The sequence below is a fragment of the Heptranchias perlo genome, chromosome 28, assembly GCF_035084215.1.
Source record: "Heptranchias perlo isolate sHepPer1 chromosome 28, sHepPer1.hap1, whole genome shotgun sequence".
Classification (NCBI taxonomy): Eukaryota; Metazoa; Chordata; class Chondrichthyes; order Hexanchiformes; family Hexanchidae; genus Heptranchias; species Heptranchias perlo.
The window spans coordinates 32185102-32207793 of NC_090352.1; the positions used below are offsets into that span (position 1 = coordinate 32185102).

Consider the following 22692-nt stretch of genomic DNA (forward strand, 5'->3'; position numbering starts at 1 on the left):
CAAAAAAAAATATATATATTTTTTCCCCCCCCTCCCACCCCCAGAAGCGAACAAGACCGGAGAAACTAAACACGGAACCCTCGAAAGCCGAAGAGTCCCACCCCCTCCAGATTGCTCCCTCCCCTCTCGCTCGCCCGGCCGCGCGCATCCTAACGTGATGGTCGGAAACACAGCCCAACGCCCACCCCCTCTGCTGACTGACAGCTCCTATTCGCCCATGCCGGATATGATTGACGTCACATCTACCCAATGGAGACGCACGCTCGTCCTTGAACCCGCGGCGTCCAGGTGCCCAGCGTGCTGCAAGGGCGGGGCGCTCTTTATAAGCTCTATATATATATATATATAAAATTTTTTTTTAAAAAAAAGTTAGGTTGAGAAAGCACAAAGGGCACGTGATCTGGATCTTCTCCCACAAAGCCCAGCGGTGCCAGAAAGAGGTCAACTCTTGTCTTGATGGGACCCCAACTGGTAAATTGAGGAAATCACACACAACACAAGTGTAAGTTATCCTGGAGCTTTAAACCGTTGGAGGACATGTTTTCCCCTCTCTGTGGGATTCAAAAATAAACTTTAGCCACTTTTTTTTTTAAAGTACAGTACTTAAAACACACATTTTATATATTGTACGTGAAATAATCTAATAACCACACCTATGGCGGTGGATTATATTCAGCTCACTTCATTATCATGTCGAATAGCAACATTTTTTGTAGTATAATTTTTTTGCAGTAAACACATGAAAACTACAACAGCTTGAACTCGGTACCTCCAGTGCTATAAGAATAATGCTGTAAATTATATTTTCTGAACTAATCAACAAAAGTTAAAAAGGGGAGCTGCATTTTTAATGTGGATATTATTTGTATCCGATTTTTAAAATATATAATCGAGAAATTAGTTACCTAATCTAGATGGTTCAATCACCCTTTGCTCCATTTCCAGGTCAGCTGCCTATTGCACCTGTCACTACCATGTACTGCCTGTGAAAACTGGGTCAGGATACAGGTGGACAAGAATACACATACATCTACAATGTTCAGATTGTCTTTGTGCAAAATGACAACCATGTCAGTGTCACAGGAGTGGGTTTTTGTAAATAAATTAAAATGTGTTTTTGATTTTGGCAGATTGCTGATTTGCAATATCACAACATTAGTGATTCTACCAAAAATGCCAAATTAAGAATTATAACTCATTTATTGCTCCAAAAGGAACTGAGTGACATGCATAGTTGTACAATACACACATACTAAAAAAAAGGGTGAAATATATCTCTTGTTTTTTCAACTATAATTATTGTGATTAAAATCCAGATTTTCCCATTTTATAGTCACGATTACTGTTTCCAGTAAAATTATCAAAAGGAGGAATCTGTTACTTGTGTTTCTGTCTTTTAAATGACAATCTGAAGGAGTTTTATTGGAACTATTTTTATTTTAGTTGTCCAGCATTTGCAGTTTTTAAAAATTTATAGTTATGTTGGAATGTGGTCAAAAGTTGAGGGAAGCTGCAAGTGGTGAGTCAAAACATCTTGGAAGAATTTCTAGGTAATGCATAACTACACATTAGAGAAGACTGTTTAAAAGAAAAGTCCATTAACACTTATGTCTGTTACCATAATGATACATTTTGTAATAACTGCACTAATTCACTATTTTCTCTTCTGATAAGATTTTATAAAAATAGAAAATAGATTACAATATGATCTGGTTTGAGGACATATGGAAACACAATTCTTCAGTAATTGATGCATAACATTCATAAATTTAAGAAAGATGATCAAATTGATAGAGTTACTAATCTGCATCCAAAAAGTGTTTGGCAAACCTTTTACCACCTCTTTAGAAATACATGATGCAATGATATAAAATACAAAGCATACCAGAGTGTCACTTGTACATAACATGGTCATGATAAAAATGGTGCACAACTTTGTGGTTCAACTCACTCCACAAAAGTTGGATTGCGAAACACTGCTTTGTGAAGACAGTGTTCCCTTAATAAGGAGAACAAAGATAAATGAAATATGGGGCATAGCTTTCCCCCTACCAGCCTGTGGCAGATGGGAGGCTGGACCGATTTTACCTGCATAACAATGATTGTACTTGAAAAGTGATCCATTGATCGTAAAACACTTTGGAATTTGTGAAAAGGATGTCAAAAGTTGTTATATAAATGCAAATTCTTTCTTTTCTTTTGTACAGCAGCCCTCATGATAGTGATAACTGATTCCCTAAATGGTGTTGGTTAAGGAAATTCTTACATTATGATAAATTTGTTTTCTTTTCTTTTGAGGTGTAAGGCAAATTGTACCTGGCTACCTGTTATGTTTTTTTTCACAATTAATCACTACATTAGTCAATCTGGTGTTCAATATATTCAGGGCAATTGTTTGATCATGAAGAGACTTACACTAATAAAGCATTGAAGTAATGGCTAGAGTTGGAAACATTTGATTTGAATACTAGTTATGATGCAAGGATCAGCCAAAATGCCATTAAACCATGAACTGTTGCAGTTATAAACAGCTAATGGATCTTCTCTGGACTGTTTGATCATGAAGAGACCTACATTAATAGAACGTTGAGGTGCATAGCTAGAGTAGGAGACTAAAAGCGGTCATCAGTGAATATTAGCTTTGTACATTACTGAAAGGCACCCAGTCGTGCACCCAGTTATCCAAAGTTTCTGTGCCTCAGTGAGTTCCAGTGGTGCTGGTTGTCCACCAGAATCCTATTTCTAACTTTTGAAGACTCCTATTAAAATATATTAGGGTATTTGAACCATATGTGCACTTGTGAACACCCCTCTCTTAGGTGGAATGTCACTGTCCAGATATAATTCGTTTTAAACTTTTAGATTTTATAAGTTGGAGTCAGGCATTTGGTACAATCCAATTTAATATCTGCCTACACCACTGCATTTATAAAGGGGAATACATTTACATCTTTATTCCAAGCACTGGGGGTAGCACTGAGGTTAAGAACTGAACACACACCACAAACATAATTTTGGCAACAAAATGTTTGCCTGAAGCATCTGCTAAATGTGAGAAGTTTGAAAGGTGGCACTTAGGGTAATGTACATCCTAATTGCATAGAAAGGAATGCGTGGATCTGATTATACTAAGTGACTTGCTCGGAGGATGGGGGTAGGCTTTAAGATTTAAAGAGGAGGAAAAGCCACTGAAGGGATCCTCCAGATCAGTATCATTTTTCTCCTGTTTGGAGAAAAGTAAATGGCCTATCATGGTCTTAAGTTTTGAAGGAAAGGTTAACTGGGAGGAAAAGTAGGTTTGAATAAAAAAAAATTGTCAATTTATTGAAGAAACACAAAAAAAAACAGTTTGGAAGATGTGGCACCTATAATTCCAGGATAGCAACTTGGCTTTTGAAAATGATCAACACAATAATTAAGACAGGCTACATATTAAATCCGCAAGAAATCTGTTATTTCCCAAGTCAGTGAGTTGACACAAAAGTAAGTGTTACTTAAGCATGCAACCCTTTATCAAAGTAAATCAAGCCAATGAATAGATATGGCCATTGGTGTTTAACTTGCTGCAAATCTACGGGTGATTGCTTAAGCTATTAAATTGGAACTAAAATGTATTTAGCATAGACAGACATCTTAAATGTTAGTGAGCTATCCAGTTTTCGAGGAGATAGCCACTCAAATATTATTCAGCTATGTTAATGTACCAAAATTGGTGCAGATTCATTAAAGAATTAATTCTTTTTAAAAAATCATGAGAGGTTCATATGTTATACAGATGGCAACATTTTTAAAAAAAAGAAACAGATAGTTGTCGTTCTTTTCCTGAAAGGGTTTCTGTGAAAGTGAATCTCGGCTGAATTAAGTCCATCTGATCTATAGAGGCTGGTGGTGTTTTGGAAGAAAACTATCCTGTTGGTGAAAGATACCTTAGTGAGGAGCCATGTCTGCTGTACCATATAACTGAGGAGGGTAGTTTCAAATCAAATCAGCCTCCTACCTAAATTCCCCAGGACAGAATAAGCAAGGCCACTATTTGAAGATGTAAATGGATTTAGCATTTTGTTTTTGTGAAATCCATCATATTGATTTCTGCTCTAGATTGCAGTAGTATCCACAATGTGAGCTAAATCTTCATTTCTGTTATTCAATCCTATCTTCTCCCAGTTCCCCTGTCAAAGTAGCAAACTGACAACTTACATTCAGATCTCTGCCAAATAAGTTAAGTGGAGCACGTCATTCAATTTGGCAACTATCTGTGCTGCATGCAATATCAACCAATTTATTCTGTCTGTCTGGGAAGCCACTCTCTTCCCTGACAGCACTGCTGAGATTTGGAACTCATCAAATAGGCCTCACCAGTGTGAGGTAGAATCCTACCTCTCCATGCCACATTACATTGGACCACAAGCATGTTACCATTTCCGAAGAGCAAATCTGTCCATTATATTCTGCTCTAGGGCAGGTCCTAACTCAAGTCTCACACATGAGATTCTTGAACTACTTACCAGGTAAGAGTAGCTGAGATAGTTTCCTGTTGCCTTCCTCACGTTTTTTTTAATCTTTGGAGTACCTTCTCCTTGGTGGGCTGCAACCAAGGCTGAATAGCCCCACCTACCCTTTACAATGAGGCGGGGGGGTGGGGGGGTGTCTTCGCGTGCCAGGGCTGTCTGGAGTTGGGCCCAAACCCAACCCTTCTGTCTCACATGGGAATACTACCACTAAGCCAGTGGTCACTCTGTTCAGCCGCGAGTACCCCAGTGCATATCAACCTAGTATTTAGAGACCATGTTCTAGTCTTCGCTTGCTCGAGCCCTTCACCTCCTGACTCGGAGGTGGAAATGCTACCACTAAGCCAAAGGCTAAAGGGTAAGTATCTCAAACAATTTCAGTAGAAGCAAACTTTTAGTCTTGTAATCTGTAGTTAATGTTGATTGTCACAGCCAGTTCACAAGATGGAAAAGAAGAGTGAGACAATAATGTGTCTTAAAAGAGCAATCCCTCCTGGTTCACAAATACAAATCTACTCGCCAGAATCTGAAGGATTTGGAAAGAAGAAAATGATTTACATTCATTTGTATATATCTTCAGAAGGATGGCAGGCAAGCGATTGTACAAACTGTGGGTAAAATGCCCTTTAACATTTCCATAAGATTTGGAAGCTAGCCTGTTGTGCCTTTGATGCCCTGGTGAATTGAATGCTGCATCCTTAAAGCATATGAACATCGAGTTATGATGAATGAAAATTTTTTTTAATTGCAATGTTTGCACAGTGCTACCTGAGGGAAGCATAGTTGGGACCACTCTGTTCCTCTGCTGAATACTAATGGATGTCCTCAAAGGTTTTGTTTGTTTTGCTCATGATACCTCTGAATGGTCAGCGGCAACTGAAACACTGCAGACAAACAGAAAAACAGGACAGATGCTTAAGAAATGCTGTGTTGCCTTCAGTGCTGAAATACCAAGGCATTAACAATGAAGAAAATTATACTGTGGCTCACATTTCTTTGAGTAAGTGTACATAGGGGTCTTCAGTTACATATATTAGTAATTACATCCAGCTGTGCCGGGATGAACAGCTGGCAAAATTTAGTGCACCTTGATTCCCAAGAAGTCTCAGCTTTTTTTTAAAAATCAGATTTTGCCACGGTGTTCTTCAAAGCTTCCACCTGCCTAGTTATGAGGTTCTTTTCAGGCTGCCGAGAAAACTATTTAATTCTCCTAGACTTCGTTTAGTTCAATGGCATTAAAACCATTTGGCAAGATAAAATTGGCTTACTCCATGCTAGAAGCAATTGCGTCTGACATCACAAAGTCCTCCACAAGATCATGATTGGAGTAGCACCACAAAAGTTGCTAGTGTATAAACCACACCTCCATATTTTTGCCTGGAATACAAGAACTTGTTTACCATTGCCTGCTGAACTAGGGTTGTTGGATTTCGTATTAAGCCATAGGAAGACTCTGGACTTCCCTTCATTGGTACACCAGTACAAACCTTCCTGGCCTTTTGTGCCAGGCTACTTCAGTAAGATATCTGTCCTTGTTGCAGTTATCTCCACTTGCATGCAATATACATGCCAAAAAGATGATTAGTGGTCTTGGCTATCATGTAAATTATTTCTTTCAATGGTTAGAATTGCAAGCTCTTGCTCGGGATGCCAGACAGAGTATCACATCTTGGGGTGCAAGGGGAATGAAGATAAGGAAGGGGTTGCAGGAAAAGCAATGTCCGAAAATGACTTATCTCCCCCAACTGCTTACTTTAATTAGGCAGAGGATCTGTTATAATCCTTTCCTATATTCAGGATCAGAAAAGATTGCTTTGTATGTGATAGGAGTAAATTACCATGGTTAATAGAGTCTGAATTGTTTGTCTTCTTGCCTGAAATGTTCAAATGGTGCCTTGTGATCTAAATAGCAGATGGCCTCAATGATTTCATTAGCAGGGGCTTCCTGTGACATAAATGGGTAAAGACATTTGATTAGTTAACTAACAAACCAATTTGACTTGTACATGAAATTTGTTTTTGTGTCTCTTAATAGAAAGACTTATATATTCTCCATTGTACATGATGAGATATGTCTTTAATTAAATTTATGCATAAAGTATTGTTTAACTTGTTTTGGAAACAATCTACAATCAATTTCCAATGTTAGTTGGAAAGTTGCATGAGGCATTATATGATTTGATCTGGGAAGGTGATTATTGAAATTTTCAAGGAATGTTGGTCTAACACTTAAGAGTTTAAAAAAAAACAGCTCTTGAAAGAGAGTAGGGTTAATTTTGAAACCTGTTGATATCAAGAAATTGTGAGTTTCCCTGCTACAGAAAATTGTGCTGGAGGTTAAAATGAAGCTTGAATTTGTAGCTCAATGATAAAGAACATGTTTCATCAATTTAACAGAGCATCTTAATAAAATCAGAATCTTTGGTTACTACGGGTAACTAACCCATTACAGACATTCTCATTGTATTTTTGTTAATTGAATTTTTAGTATTTGCCATTTGTAATGCTTCAAATTGCTGTTTGGTTTTTAAGTAGAGTAAATATTTGCTTTAGTCTGTAAGCCCCTGGTCTATATTACAGACTGGTCTCTCACTACAACCTCTGGTCTGTGTGGTAACAATTGCCATTTCAAAGAGACTTTGGTAGCATGGTATGAAAATTCTTAGCCCTTCAGCTGCACAGCTCTGTGAGGACAGAGTATAGAAAAAGTACAGCTTTCAAATCCTAAGGGATAAAGGTATACTGATGCTAACCCTGTCCTTGCTGACCTACATTGGCTCCTGGTCCGGCAATGCCTCAATTTTAAAATTCTCATCCTTGTTTTCAAATCCCTCCATGATCTCGCCTCCCTCTCTCTCTAACCTCCTCCAGCCCTACAACCCTCCCCGATTTCTGCGCTCCTCCAAGTCTGGCCTTTTGTGCATCCCCGATTTTCTTCGCTCCACCATTGGCAGCCGTGCTTTCAGCTTCCTAGGCCCTAAGCTCTGAAATTGCCTCTCTACCTCTCTTTCCCCTTTTAAGATGCTTCTTAAAACCTACTTCTTTGACCAAGCTTTTAGTCACCTATCCTAATATCTCCTTATGTAGTTCGGTGTCAAATTTTGTTTGGTGACATCCCTATAAAAAGCTTTGGGACGTTTTATTACGTTAAAGGTGTTATATAAATGGAAGTTGTTGAAGATCATTGATAGAGAAGTACAAACTCTGGAACCACAACTTGCATTTATATTGTGCAAAAAAACAGAAAAGTAGTTGTGAGAAGTATCTTGACTTTAAGAATAATTAAAATGCATAAAATAAGAGTGCTGTAATGTTTAAATTTGTTTCTATTTTCAGCCTGAAGTTTATATTTGGAATTGGACCAATGACATTCCTCCATTTGCAGAATGCCACTAACATAAATAGAAGAACATCTTTCGAATGAAATATTGCACAATGAAACTACTAACTCTGGTGTTGACCATGTCACAAGTTAGATTAGAAAATTGCTTTTTTAATTTTATTTTGTTAATGCTTTCTTAAACCTTTTGATCGAGTAATTTACTGAATTGACGTCAAAGAAACCTCGCCCTTTTAAACTGCCAGTCGTAGTGATAAAATACTCAGAAGGGTTGTGGCTGCATCACAGCTATAAAAATAAAACATTTTACTTGCAAAACACCACAAAGATCAAAATACTCCATGATTTGGAGAGCTGCAGCATGTTGAAGTAGCTAGCAAGGGCCCGCACTAGGAACACGGCATCACACAATTACCCTCCAGAGATTCGCAATTAAATGAAACATTCACCTCCACTCATGCTTGGGTTGCCAGCTTTGGTCTAGAAAGGCCAGTTTCTGAGTGGGGTGCTAAAATATAAATGACACACCAAAAGTCCAATTTCATTTTTTTTCCAATTACTTCAGTTTCTCACGATATGGAGATATAAATTGCAAATGTTAAAGAATTTGTCATCAGCAAAACAAACATCTGAACTCAAGCCTTGCCACCTTCTATTCAGTGCCTTGTCTTCTAACTGGGCATAAAGTAGCAACCCTAAATCAAAGAATGATAAAGGGCTGATATATTAACCTCAATGAGGCTTGCAATGTTTAAATTTTTTTTTAAAAATCATCACTGTAATATTTATGTTGTCTTACTAGATGCTGCTTAGTATACTGGAAGATCTGAGGAGGGGGAGAGGAACAATCTCTTCGTAGGAACATTTTGAGCTTTATTTTGACCGATCACTTAAAATTCTCTCTTTTTCACATGACTATCGTCAAGTCTTTTTATGTAGGAGGCAGGCTGAGGCCCGCTCCCACAAGTCCCACGCCACATTTTAATGATGTGCTGTGACCAGCACCATCAATGTCAGCTTTTACTTTCTTTTCCTCTGAGATGAATTGCTCTCTTCTTGATAAACTACAAGGTGGGGAAGAGACGCAAGTAAAACAGATGTGAAAGACAGGCAACTCCAGGACTTGAATTTAGAACCTAATGGCTTTGTCACATATGCTCGTTCATGATTTTTAAAGTACTTATTTGTTAATTGGACTAATTTCATTGCAGCATTCAAATTGTAGTGGCCTGTAATATATATATTCATTAGGAAAGAGAATAGTGCCAGAAGACTGGTGGACTGCTAATGTGATTCCTATATTTAAAAAGGGAGGTAGAACAAGTCCGGGGGACTATAGACCAATTAGCTTAATGTCGCTGGTACAAAAGATAATAGAATCCTTATTCAAAGATGTAATAAAAAAAAATCTAGAAACTGAAAATATAATAAAGAATAGTCAGCACGGATATCAAAAGGAAAGGTCATGCTTGACCAATCTTATTAACTTCTTTGAAGAAGTAACAGAAAGGGTAGACAAGGGTAATATATTTGGATTTTTAAAAGGCCTTCGATAAGGTACTGCATACTAGTCTCGTGACTAAGGTCAGAGCACATGGAGTCCGGGGATAAGTAGCAGAATGGATACCAAGCTGGCTACAAAACAGAAACCAGAGAGTAGGGGTTAACAGTAGTTACTCAGACTGGCAAAAGGCAGGAAGTGGTGTTCCACAAGGATCGGTGCTGGGACCACTGTTGCTCAACACTTACATAAATGATTTGGACTCAGGAATCGGAAATACAATTTCAAAATTTGCAGATGACACCAAATTGGGGGGTATAGTTAATACTGGGGAGGACTGCGACAAAATACAGGAAGACATTAATAAATTTGCAGAATGGGCATGTAATTGGCAAATGAATTTCAATATAGACAAGTGTGAGGTGGTACATTTTGTTAGGAAGAATAAGGAGGTCACATACTCCTTGGAAAATAAGAGTCTAAATGGTTAGAGCAGCAGAGGGATTGAGGAGTACACAAATCACTAAAAGTAGTGAGGCAGGTTAATAAGGCCATTTTTTAAAAAAGCAAACAAAGCACTGGGGTTAGTTCTGATATCCCCCGCAAGTGGAAACATCTTTACACCTACATCTTAAAGACCTCTATCAGGTAGCCCCTTAGTCTTCTCTTTTCTAGAGAAAAGAGCCCCAGCATGTTCACTGGGGTTTATTTCTAGAGGGATAGAATTGAAAAGCAGGGAAGTTATGTTAAAGTTGTATAGAACATTGCTTAGGCCAAACTAGGAAAACTGTGAACAGTTCTGGTCCATATTATAAAACGGATATAGAGGCACTGAAGGTGCAAAAATGATTTACTAGGATGATACCAGAACTGAGAGGTTATACCTATCAGGACAGATTGAACATGCTGGGGCTCTTTTCTCTAGAAAAGAGAAGACTAAGGGGTGACCTGATAGAGGTCTTTAAGGTTATGAAAGGGTTTTATAGGGTAGGTGTAGAGGAGATGTTTCCACTTGTGGGGGAGATCAGAACTAGGGGCCATAAATATAAGATAGTCACTAATAAAGCCAATAAGGAATTCAGGAGAAACTTCTTTACCCAGAGAATGATTAGAATGTGGAACTCGCTACCACAAGGAGTAGTTGAGGCGATTAGTATAGATGCATTTAAGGGAAAGCTAGATAAACGCATGAGGGAGAAAGGAATAGAAGGATATGCTGATAGGGTTAGATGAAAAAGGGTGGGAGGAGGCTCGTGTGGAGCATAAACACCGGCATAGACCTGTTGGGCCGAATGGCCGGTTTCTGTGCTGTATATTCTATGTAATGAAGTGCTTATAACACAGAGGTAAAGAGATGAATGAAGTCCACCTATTAAAATATCTCCTTCCAAGTATTTTTTTAAATTCATTCATGGGATGTGGGCAAGGCCAGCATTTATTACCCACCCCTAATTGCTGCCATTTTGAACGGCCGCGGTTCTCCCACAGTGCTGTTAGGTAGGGAGTTCCAGGATTTTGACCCAGCGACGATGAAGGAACAGTGACATATTTCCAAGTCAGGATGGTGTGTGACTTGGAGGGGTAGGTGCAGGTGGTGGTGTTCACATGCGCCTGCTGCCTTTGTCCTTCTAGGTGGTAGAGGTCACGGGTTTGGGAAGTACTGTCGAAGAAACCTTGGCGAGTTGCTGCTGTGCATCTTGTAGATGGTACACACTGCAGCCACGGGTGCACCAGTGGTGGAGGGAGTGAATGTTTAGGGTGGTGGATGGGGTGCCAATCAAGCGGGCTGCTTTGTCCTGGATGGTGTCGAGCTTCTTGAGTGTTGTTGGAGCTGCATTCATCCAGGCAAGTGGAGAGTATTCCAACACACTCCTGACTTGTGCCTTGTAGATGGTGGAAAGGCTTTGGGGAGTCAGGAGGTGAGTTACTCGCCGCAGAACACCCAGCCTCTGACCTGCTCTTGTAGCCATAGTATTTATGTGGCTGATCCAGTTAAGTTTCTGGTCAATGATGACCCCCAGGATGTTGATGGGGGATTCAGCGATGGTAATGCTGTTGAATGTCAAGGGATGGTGGTTAGATTCCCTCTGGTTGGAGATGGTCATTGCCTGGCACTTGTGTGGCGCGAATGTTACTTGCCACTTATCAGCCCAAGCCTGGATGTTGTCCAGGTCTTGCTGCATGTGGGCACGGACTGCTTCGTTACCTGAGTATCATTCACTTTGAAGATTTACCATTTTTTTCCACAATGTAGATCAATTTTTAACCCCTGATATTTTGTTTACTCATGTCATTGACTTCTGCTCTTCAACCTTTTCTCTTGCTTTGCAACTGGCAGGAACCCAAGAGAGAATGCAGAGGTCAGCAGCACAAGTACACGAAACACATATTCATGACGTGGAGTCTGCAAAAACTTTAGTACCTTCACAATTATGTCAATTGGAAGAAAACTTCAACAGGTAGGTGTCTTTAGCTCATACCTATATATTGGAAATATTTAACTGTGCGGTACTCACTTTAAACTGGCTATGCCTTTCTCCCAAATGTGAGAGCTACGTTTCCCTTTTAACTCAGCTGAATTTGACTAGACTTTCCAAATTAATAAAACCTTTAATTCTTTTCCTGAAAAATTAATCTTTCTAGTTTCACTCCGATTCCATTCCCTGGTGGAATAGCACTGAAACTTTTGTGGGCTGGCTCCAGCAAAATTCTTATAGTCTCTTATGTTACACTAGCTATGGATACTGGCGTCAGTAAGTCTGACCAATGGCTTCCATTGCAGAGAATACAGGAGAAGCACAAAGTTTTTTTTAAACATTGAATCAAGTATGTTATCTTTCTATTAGTGAACCTCAAAACTAAAAAGGCCAAATGAGAGTGATGGGCAGAGCATACTTACTGGTTCTATATCTGCAAAAGTTGCATCATGTATTCACAGCATATTCTTAACAATGACTTGGGTTTTGGCTTTCTATATGCATATACACAAGAAGACTTTTCTGACAAAGGTTGGATTTTAAATAGATAAATCTGGATGTTATCAAGAAGCAATGGACCAGCATTCACAAGTACACTGATGACACCCAGCTCCTCCTTCAATCCCACGGTTGTTGCCAACGTCTCCAACTACATTAAGATCTGGACTAGCCAAAATGTCCTACAGCTTAATGTCAACAAAACTAAACACATCCTCTTCAGCACCTTCAGTCTTGGGTCTATCCTCCTCCCTGACTGCCACTTCAGGCATAGGCTAAAAGTGTGGAACCTTGGCATATTGTTTAATCCTAATCTTAGCTTCCTTCTCCACATCAGATCTGTCATCAAGACCACTCCTGCAACATCACTCATCTCTACCCCCCTTCCCCCCCCCCCCATCTCCCTTCCATGTCATCAAAACCCTAATCCACACTTTAAACACCTCACGTCTTTTTTTCCCAACACTTCCTTGCCAGCATTCCTGCTTCTACCATTCATAAACTATAAGTTGCCGCAGCCCATCCCCATCATCCATGTCTTTGCCAAGCACCATTGGTGTCCCTTGTCCCAGAGAATTGACTTTAAGATTCATGTCCTTCCCTTCAGTTCCTTCCATTTATTCACCCTTCCCTACCACTGAGATCTCCTCGAGCTCTACATCCCTACACATACCATCTGGTCCTCCAACACCAGCCTTCCCTGTTCCCACTGCTTCACTATTGTTGGCTGCTCTTTCAGTCACTTGACCCTGCCCTCTGTAACTTCCTTCTTCAGTATTTCCACCTTGCTACCTGCCTCCCTACCTTCAAAGATCTCTTTGTCTCCTTCCTCTTTAATTATACTTTTTCTCCTTTATTCCTATTTCTGCTCTGTATCCATCCACTATCCATTACTTTGTAAAGTGCTCTTCAATGTTTCTTTATATGTAATGAGCTCTATAGAAATGTAAGTTTCATAAGCATATTTTGAACAGGGTGAATCTGTGTCAAAGGGCACACCATCCTATCCTCCTAGATTGAAGTGTATGAAGAAAAGCAGACAAGAAGAAACGCCTCAATATTTAATGTTTGCTGCAACCCTAAAATATACAGATCTGTCCAGTTCAGTAAAAGGAAAAGACCAAAGCCTCGATTTTAACCTAACCTGCCTGGCGGGAACAGGGCTGTTGTCCTAACCCTAACCCACCCAATTTTACTCTTTTTTTGACTTTAAAGGAGAGTAAAACCAGACATGGTGTAAAACGGGTGTCCGACCCGTTCTCGCTGGGCGGGTTAGGTTAAAATCGGGACTCAAGTTTCAAATGTGAATAAACATCTGGATTGCCAGACAGAATTTTCTTAATGACGCGCTCATCAAGTGGCATTGATTCTGCGATTGCAGTACTGTAATGTTCAATGCTGCTGCTGTTAATCACAAATTAACACATCCTCATCCCCAGTTCTGATGAATGGTCTACACTCAAAACGTTAGCTTGTCTTTTCTCTTTCCGGATGCTGATGCACCAGCATTTTCTGCTTTTATTTTACACCTTCATCCTCCTTTCTCACACCATTTTTGTGCTATGCTTCTGTTAAGGTGGTGGGAACTAGTAACATTTTCATTAGATAAATGCAGCATCTCTACCAGTGAGATTTGGAAACACCTGCTGGTGCACTTACTTTGGACTAGAAGTGCATATAATTCCACTTCAGAATAGTTGTGCGATAGTGGTACAGTACTGGCATGCATCTAAGTAAAAGCTTGGGATCTTGTCCCTGATGGAACTAGTTATCCAGAGAGCCTTTGTGCCATTTAAAAAAGATGACGCTCTACCAATAAGAAAAAAAGAACATGAACATATATAACATCTTTCACATCCCAAAGCACTTCACAGCTAACAAATTACTTTTGACGTGTTGTCACTGTTATATAGACAAACACGGCAGTTAATTTGCATATAGCAAACAGTAAATGGCTGACCAGTTAATCTGTTTTTGGTGGTGTGGGACACCAGGATAATTCCTCTGCTCTCTTTCAAATAGTACTCTGGGATCTGGTAGCACCTGAAAAGGGGTGGATGGGGCCTTCGTTTAATACCTCATCCAAAAGGCAATGCAGTACCCCACTGAAGTATTAGCCTAGCTTATGTATAGGGTGGAGCTTGAATCCACAGTCATCTGATTCAGAAGCATTAGTGTTACCACTGAGCCAAACTGATATTTAGCCACAATGTATGTTAAGTGCTTATTCCTAGCTGTGTCCCACATTAAAGAGGTTCATGTCAAATAGTATATTTAAAATAATTACAGATTAAACGCTCCTATTTGACCCTTGTTGGGGAGGAAATCTGCAATCCGTCTGCTCTATGCGGACATCTGTAGCGCAGTCCCAATCAACTGGTGGGAGTCGGAGAGCTCGCCGATCAGATCTGGAGTCAGACAGGGCTGTCCTCTCTCTCTGGTCTTGTTCACATGTTGTATCAAGCTGTTTGCTTGATACAACATGTGAACAAGACCATCAGGAAGGAGTCAGGTACAGGGGGTGACGATCCCAGGCAGCGGAGGCTCTCTGGTTAAGGCCTCCCTGTACATAGACGACATCACCGTCTTTTGCTCCGATCAGCCGTCAGTCCACAGACCGATGGGCATCTGCGACCATTCGAACTGGCCTCGGGGGCCAGAGTGAACCACAGTAAGCGCGAGGCCATGTTCTTTGGCAGGTGGAAGACCCGATCCTTTGCCCCTTCACTGTCGGGTCCGACCACCTGAAGGTGCTAGGGATCTGGTTCAGGGGGCCCCAGGCCTGTACCAAGAACTGGGAGGAACGGGTTGCCAAGGCCAAACCGAAGACCATAAGAGATAGGAGCAGGAGTAGGCCATTCGGCCCCTCGACCCTGCTCTGCCATTTAATGAGATCATGGCTGATCTGATTTTTACCTCAACTCCACTTTCCCGCCCTTTCCCCATATCCTTTGAAGCTTGATATGTGGTGGGGGGGGGGGAGCTCTCTCTCCATGGCTGGCAGGAACCTTGGTGATAAGATATTGCTCTACGTGGCCCCAGGTCTGGCCCATTCCCCACTGCTCCGCCGTCACAGTCACCTGAGCCATCTTCCACTTTGAGTGGAGGCCCAAGGTGGACTGCGTCTGCAGGGACATAATGTACAAACCCCCAGACAAAAAGTGGGGGTGGGGGGGAGGGAGGGCGTCCCCAATGCCATGCTGATCCCGATGTCCACCTTTGTGTGTGGCTGCCTCAGGAGGTGGGTTGGTCACTAAAAGCTTTCAAGGAGTTTGCGGGCCTTCATTTTAACAGATTTTTTTTGTTTTTAGCCCCTGGGCGCTGGGATTCCCAGACCTTCTGCTTCATGCCGCGTGAGAGGAGGCGAGACGGCCCGAAGCAGCAGGTAAGTGCCTTTATAGCACAGTTCGTGAGCCCAGAGGAGCAGGAGTGCTTCCCCCAGGCCCAACAAGCCAACCTGTAGCAATCACCCTCATGATCCCCCCCCCCTTCACGATCTCTGCCCTCCCCCCCTCACGATCTCTGGCTCCCCCCCCCCCATGTCTCTGGCCCCCCCACTGCTCACAATCTCCGGCCAACCCCCCCCCCCCACCCCCGCTCACGATCTCCCCCGCCCCCCCTGCTCACGATCTCCCCAGCCCACACGATGACTGCCCCCCCCACCCCGATGACTGAGCCCTCTATTATTACCCCTGCCCGCAACCCCCTCCCCCCCCCCCCCCCCCCCAACACAGTCAGATGGGAAACAGTCAAAAAAAAGACATCCTTACGTCGAAATCGTAAGGATGCCCGGGAAACCTGTACTTCCAGGTTTCCAGTCAGGAATTTTACCCCTTCCCAGCTCCCCAATAAAATCATGCCCCAATTGTCACTTCGTGCTGAGTTTCTACCTGTATACCACACTGAAGACTGGGTCTGCCCCGGCTGGCCGAGCAGATGCAGGACGTCCCGTCCAGCTCGATTGTACACCACACCACCTGTCCCATTGGAAGAAGTTCCTGAAGAGGAACCCTTTCGACCACAAGGCCATCAGACAGTGGTCGGCACCGAACATTCTGGGGGTCCTGCAGGGAAAAGAGAGGGTGGATCCGATGGGGCAGTTCCCCCACCAGACGGTCGAAAACCAACAGAAACCAGGATGTAGCTTGAATGGTGATGCAAAGGACCCTCCCAGTGAGGTCTTTCCTACATGCACGACATCTCACTGCCACCGTGAGATGCCCACGAGGCTGCAGCGGAGACGAGACCGTCGTCCACCTCCTGGTGGATTGCTCCTTCAAGCAGAAGTTGTGGAGAGAGATGCATTAGTAACTGTCTCGGTTCATCCCCAACATCTCGGCAACACAGGACGCTGTGCTCGACAGGCTGTTCCTCGGGAGATATCAACTGAGACAGATATCAACTGCTGCTGGAAGACCATCAACTCATGGATTAGGCCCTTTGGTCTTCCAGCTGAAGGAGCTGTCCACGACCCCCGAGTGTTGCCGACCGGCACACTCCAAGGTCCAGGAGTACGTGCTGCGGGACGCACTGAAGCGAAGTGTGGCCTACGCAAATGCCCTATGGGGAACAGCCACTGAGTAAGGCTATCCCACCTTTGTATTGTTCACCATGTATTATAAGATATGTACTGTGTTTTGAATTGTAATATTGGAATCGTATTGTGTACAATCTGTATTGTTTGGAATTGTAATTGTGATATCTACATTGAACTGTGTGTATCCTTCAATCTTATGAAATAAAGTATATTTTGAAATTGAAATTGTTAATCTTCAATTTTCTAAAACAGTGGAGCAGCTACTCCAACCACATTAGCTAAGGTCGCAGTTATACTGCAGCTACCGATCCAAAACGGGATCTGGGTGCTGTGAAGTAACCAGCAGACTTTTGTTATTTCGCCGACAAACTTCAGTCTGACTGGAACCAAGGTGCATCGACAACATGTGCTTCAACACATGCTGGATTCTGCTCCATCTGTTGCTCATTTTTAATGTTAGGGAAAAGCAGCAGCATCCACTTTGTTCTAGCATTAAAGAGATTAAAATAGTAAGTTTTAAAAAAATTCCCAGGCAGTCCAATGGAATTCAGCCGATGTGAACTCGGATCAGTGTGAGAGAGGGTCTGTTGGATGGGTCTTGCCTTTAGCGCACTTGTGACCTGAAATCCGAGTTCTATGCTTTTTTTTTGTTGATACGGCCTCAAAACCCACTTCACATCAAAGCAAAAGTGACAGTATAACTGCACCTAAGGTGCTCCCCATTGAGTCTGTCACTGATGTTCATGTATTTGGTTGGATTTCTGATTGATCTTGACCAGTCTCTTTGTTTTTCCCTCAGTCTGAGCCTAACGTAGCAATATTTGAGGTGGAGGGGAAAGCAAATTTCTGATGCTAAAGAAAAGCTACACACATCAACACCAGTGACTCTGAACTTTACTTACAGCTGCCAAAAATAATAGATATTTAGCACCCAAGCTACAAATTTCTTAGACAATGTAAACAAAATCTTATCTACTTGGGGTTGTTCAGTTACATTTTGGAGGAGGAAGAAACGGGCAACATTTCTCCACCTATTTATTTAGAGACATTTTCTTTTTGGTTCAATTTTTTTTTAAATGTAAATTTTGCTTCTAAAAACATGGTCAGGAGATGTATTAAATGTAAGGTGTGCTGTATCTACATATTTGAACTTTTTTTTCCCATTCTGCGATAAGGTTTGACCTCTAGTTAGGAAGTGGATGAGCCAATCATAATGGTAGATTTCCTTTTATTCAGTCTCTGTGGACCACCTTGGTTGCTGTGCTGGCTGTATTGAGATAAGTGGCAAGTAATTTAAGTGGCAACAGCATCGAGCCTTTGTTAGAGGCTATTGCAGGGTCAGTGTCTGTCAGTTCACAGCAGCTCTGCCATGTGGGTGGTAAGCAAAGGCCACAAAGGAAGTTACTAAACAGCAGTGACAACAGTCACTTCAAATGTTGCTTCTTACTTGGTCTTACCACAGGAAGAATTAACTTTGAATGCAGTAGCACTTCTAAACCAATAATTATTTTTTTAATGGTTTAAAAATATGCATAGAGGGTACCCAACAGCAACCATTGGACATGGAATCCGCTTCCCCAAAAATAAAGAAACGAGCCATAGTCATACCAAAATCTCATTCTTGAAATTAGTAACTTTTAGTGGGATGAGAGAGAATCTAGCCCCGATAACTAGCTAGAAAAAATATTAAACAATGGACCAGCAGGGGAAGATATTTAAATACAAGCTTGATCAGGTATGGGTTAAATACATTCTGACTAGGAGGAAAGGGCTATGCCAAAAGTTTGGGTACCATGGGGAAATAGAGAGATTAGAGCAAAAATAAGGTTCAGAAAAGAGGCCGGTGATAAAAGTATAGGGAATAATGCAGATAGAAAACTGCGAGAAGTATAAAATGTATGGAAGGGAGGCAAAAAAGAGAGATTAGGACCGCCAGGAAGAAATATAAAAGAAGGCAAGTGGTCAGCATAAAGGAAAATGGCAAGGGCTTTTATAAGGAGATCTTTTACTTGAAAGTGAGGGAATAGCAGAGATGCTTAATAAGTATTTCACCTCAGTTATTACGGGGATTTTAAAGTGAGATTTTGGGAGTATATTTACTTCCATCAGCAGATAATCTTTTCAGCAGTTTGAATCTGCTTTATTTTTTCTCTCCACTTTTGTAGTGATAGTTGGGGTAATTTTAACCCCAAAGAACGGGTGGGTTGGAGGCGGGTGGAAGGTTTAACCCAGGCACGTTTGGACGCGCACGCGCATCCGAAACCCGGAAGTTCCGTCCCCATTTAATGACGGCGGGCGGATTGTTAAAGGGGCAATGTACCTCATTGCAATAGTTGAGTCACTTAATTTTTTGTGTATTCAAAAGGTAAAACGAATTTAACCTCACCTTCACGGGCCTCCCATCGCTTCCGATTCTCGTCAGGTGAAAGCAGGCGAGACGGGCCAGATCCATGAGGTGAGTGCCTTTATTGCACTGCTTGTGGGCCAGGAGGAGCAGGAGTGCTTCATCCAGGCCCAACAAAGCTCACCTGCGCGATTGGACCCCTGCGATCGGCCATCCCCCCCTCCCCCACCCCACCACCACTGCCGTGATCGGCCAACCACCCCCCATTGTGGACCCCCCCCCCCGATCTTCTCCAAGGTCCCCCACCCCATATCTTCTCCAAATCCCACCCCCCCACCCCATGTCCTCCACGGCCACCCTGTGAAGTTCTCCATGTGATCCTCTAAGGCAGTGCGTTCCACAACCCTTTGTGTCAAGGTTTTTTTCTGGATTCAACTTTAACCAAATCATCACTCTCAAATTTTTCAGCCTGAATGATTGTAAATGTAGAAGGGACTTTGGTATGAAACCATGTCATTATTTGAAGAGGCTTCCTTTCATCTCTCTAGTAAATTATATCTGCTGGCTTGAAAATCTCATTAGCAGGGATTAAAGTTTAAATTATAGGCAGGTACAGAACCAAACACCTTCTAGCTTAATTGCTGATAAGAAGCCCAGCATCTTTAAATATTAGAATAGAAATGAATTTTACCAGTGCATGTTTACAGCTAATGGCCGGTAACACTGGTACACTTCGTGCTCCAGACTTTCCTCAATTGTTTTTTTAAAAAGTATTTCTACTAACAATGCTAATGAGTTACAAAGGTAAACATTTAGCCCAGCTTCACGACAAGTGAAAATACAGGATAGAATACTGGGTAAGATAGTGTAGCGATTTATAGTACTGGACAAACAAGCCAGAGTGCAAATCCAACATAATAAATTGTGAAATTGAATTTAATAGTTCTGGTAATTTTTGAGCTGGCACCAGGGAAAATGATCACGATAGCTGCTGGATTGTTGTAAAAACCCAACTGGTTCACTAATGTCCTTGAGGGACAGGAACCTGCCATCTCCACATGGTCTGGCCTAGACATGACTTCAGTCCCACACTACATGATTGATCTTAATGCCCTCTGAAGTGACCCAGCAAGCCAGTCAGTTGTAAAACAATCACTATGAAAGAAAGCCCATAGGTTCAAGATTCCCTGCAGGATATGAGCACATAGGCCAACACTCAAGTGTAGTACTGAGAGAATGCTGCATTGTCAGAGATGCCGTCAGAAGTTAAAATCTGTGCGTCCTGGTGATTTAGATCCTGTGCACTGTTCGCCCTGCAACTAACACCACCAAAAACAGATTATCAGGTCATTCATCTCATTGCTATGCGCTGTACACAAAATATCTGCCGTGCTTGTCTACATAACAGTCGTTGCACTTTAAAATAGTTCAATGTATGTGTAGCTCTGACATATTCCTGAGAGAGATGATGAGATCTTTTATAAATGTAAGTCTTTTCTTTTGGTGGAGTCATACAATTTGCTGCTTTGATATTCGCAAGAATCTATCTTTACACGGTAACTGTTTTCATAGTACTAATAGCCCTTTCATTGCTGATATAATTTTCTTTAAATTGCCTTTTAGTTATGCAAAGTTCCACTACTTGCTTTGAATGTGTATTTGGTAGTGATGAGAGTTATCAAGCGATTCTTAAATGTAGAAAGATGCACAGGCTGATACTACAGTAATCCCGATGGTTAATTCAGATTCAGAAAATAATTGTATCATAATACTTGATGCAGAATAGGATTGACCCTGAGCAACTGAACAGCTATAGAGCTCCCTTTTCTCAATTCAAATGACATATATAAAACAAAAGGTTCGTGGTACAACATTCTAAACGTATTTCACCTGTAGGTGGCGCTGTGAGCAGAACGTTACGTGACGTAAGGTTAGTTAACTGACTAGCTTAATTGGCATTCGTGGCTGGCCATGTCTGAATTCAGCCTGCAACTAGATAACTCAGCAAACTCCTGACCTGCCAATCAAACTTGATGCTACAAGTTTCTGGGAAGCTCAAGGGCAAGGCCGGCCCCACCAGCAATTCAGCAGATTATATGCCCTCCCTGTAAACTCTGACATCGGATAAATCCCATCTCACCCCTTCCGCCCCCCCCCCCCCTCACCCCCCTACTACATGCAAAGAGAAAAATCACCATCTTATTAATGGAGCAAGCTACCATTCATTTACCTGACGACTGGAAATCCTCATCAAAGCCTTCCACATTGCCCCCCGCTTCCCCCCCAGCTAACTGAAAGCTAACTGCCAAAACTCCTTTCCCCATACATAGGCTGAAAATCCCTAAACAGACCCTAGCTCCCTATGCTAGATTAAAAGAATCCTCTCTGGATCAGTTGACCCCTGCCACTGGAAAAACATACACCGGAACTCCCCCACTGAGGCAATTTCCACATTCAGAAATTCCCCACCACCCCTCCGCTGAGGCAAAATCACCCACCAACAACAACCCCCACCACCTGAATAGAAAAACCCCAACCAGCACCTCCCCCCACCCCGCCATGACTGAAAAAACTCCTGAAGCACTTCTTCCCCACCCCCCATCCCTCCTGTTGACTATGGTTATTTTAAAATTAATAAGAGTTTAGTGTTTGTAATATTGAAGATCTGTAAAACAAGATTACATTGCTGTTTGGTCCATGGTATCATGCAGTTATCATGGACCATTGAGATCCCACAAGACCACATAAGACAGCCATTATTTCTTTCACCTTTCTTTTTAGCTTTGTATTTTTAATTATTTTAGCTTGCTTTCTTCATTTTAATTTTTGTTTTCCCACTTGGCCACGTTCCAACCAGTTCTCTTTTCTGAATCTCTCTGCCACTCTCGAGTGCGGCTGCACACAAAGGTCTCCGCCCACTCAGCCTCTATGTCCGACCTCGAAACTCTGCTAACCTGACTCCACGTGACACTGACCAGAACTTGCATCTTTATATCCATCCTAGCCAACCTTCCTACTACTGCTCCGCAGCTGACAGCCTCCAGCTACCTTTAATTATTTATTTTCTCGGTGCCTTTTTCCACCTTTCCCAGTTCCAGGAAGCAGTGGATCGAAGAGAGAGAAAAACTGTGGGAAAATAGTCACAGGCAAACAGAGGTACAGAGTTGACCATGACAGAAAGTGTGTCTGTGAGAGAGTAATCTAACACATAAAGAGTAAAAGAGAAACAGAGTCAGAAAAAATTAGAAAACAAGCAGAGAAACAGTTACGAGGGGGCAGAAACACAATTTTTTTCTGTTTGTGAGCAACTTCGCAGCAGATCAATTAATGTGTAAGAGACTTAGTCCTACATGAAGATAAAAAGAAAAAAGCTGCAAATTCTGGGAATTTGCAATAAAAACAGAAATTGCTGGAAATACACACAGGTCCATCAGCATCTTTAAAGGGAAGAGACTGTTTAATTTCTGGGTGTTGACCCCTCAATAGT

The 22692-nt window shown here is 41.8% G+C and overlaps 1 long non-coding RNA gene across 1 annotated transcript; it reads left to right on the top strand.

Moving 5' to 3' along the window:
• Positions 1–424: 424 nt before the first annotated feature.
• On the top strand, positions 425–15980 carry LOC137299286 (uncharacterized). Its single transcript, XR_010957870.1, has 3 exons — positions 425–502; positions 11688–11808; positions 15636–15980. It is a non-coding gene; the product is annotated as an uncharacterized lncRNA (long non-coding RNA).
• The last annotated feature ends 6712 nt before the right edge of the window (positions 15981–22692 follow it).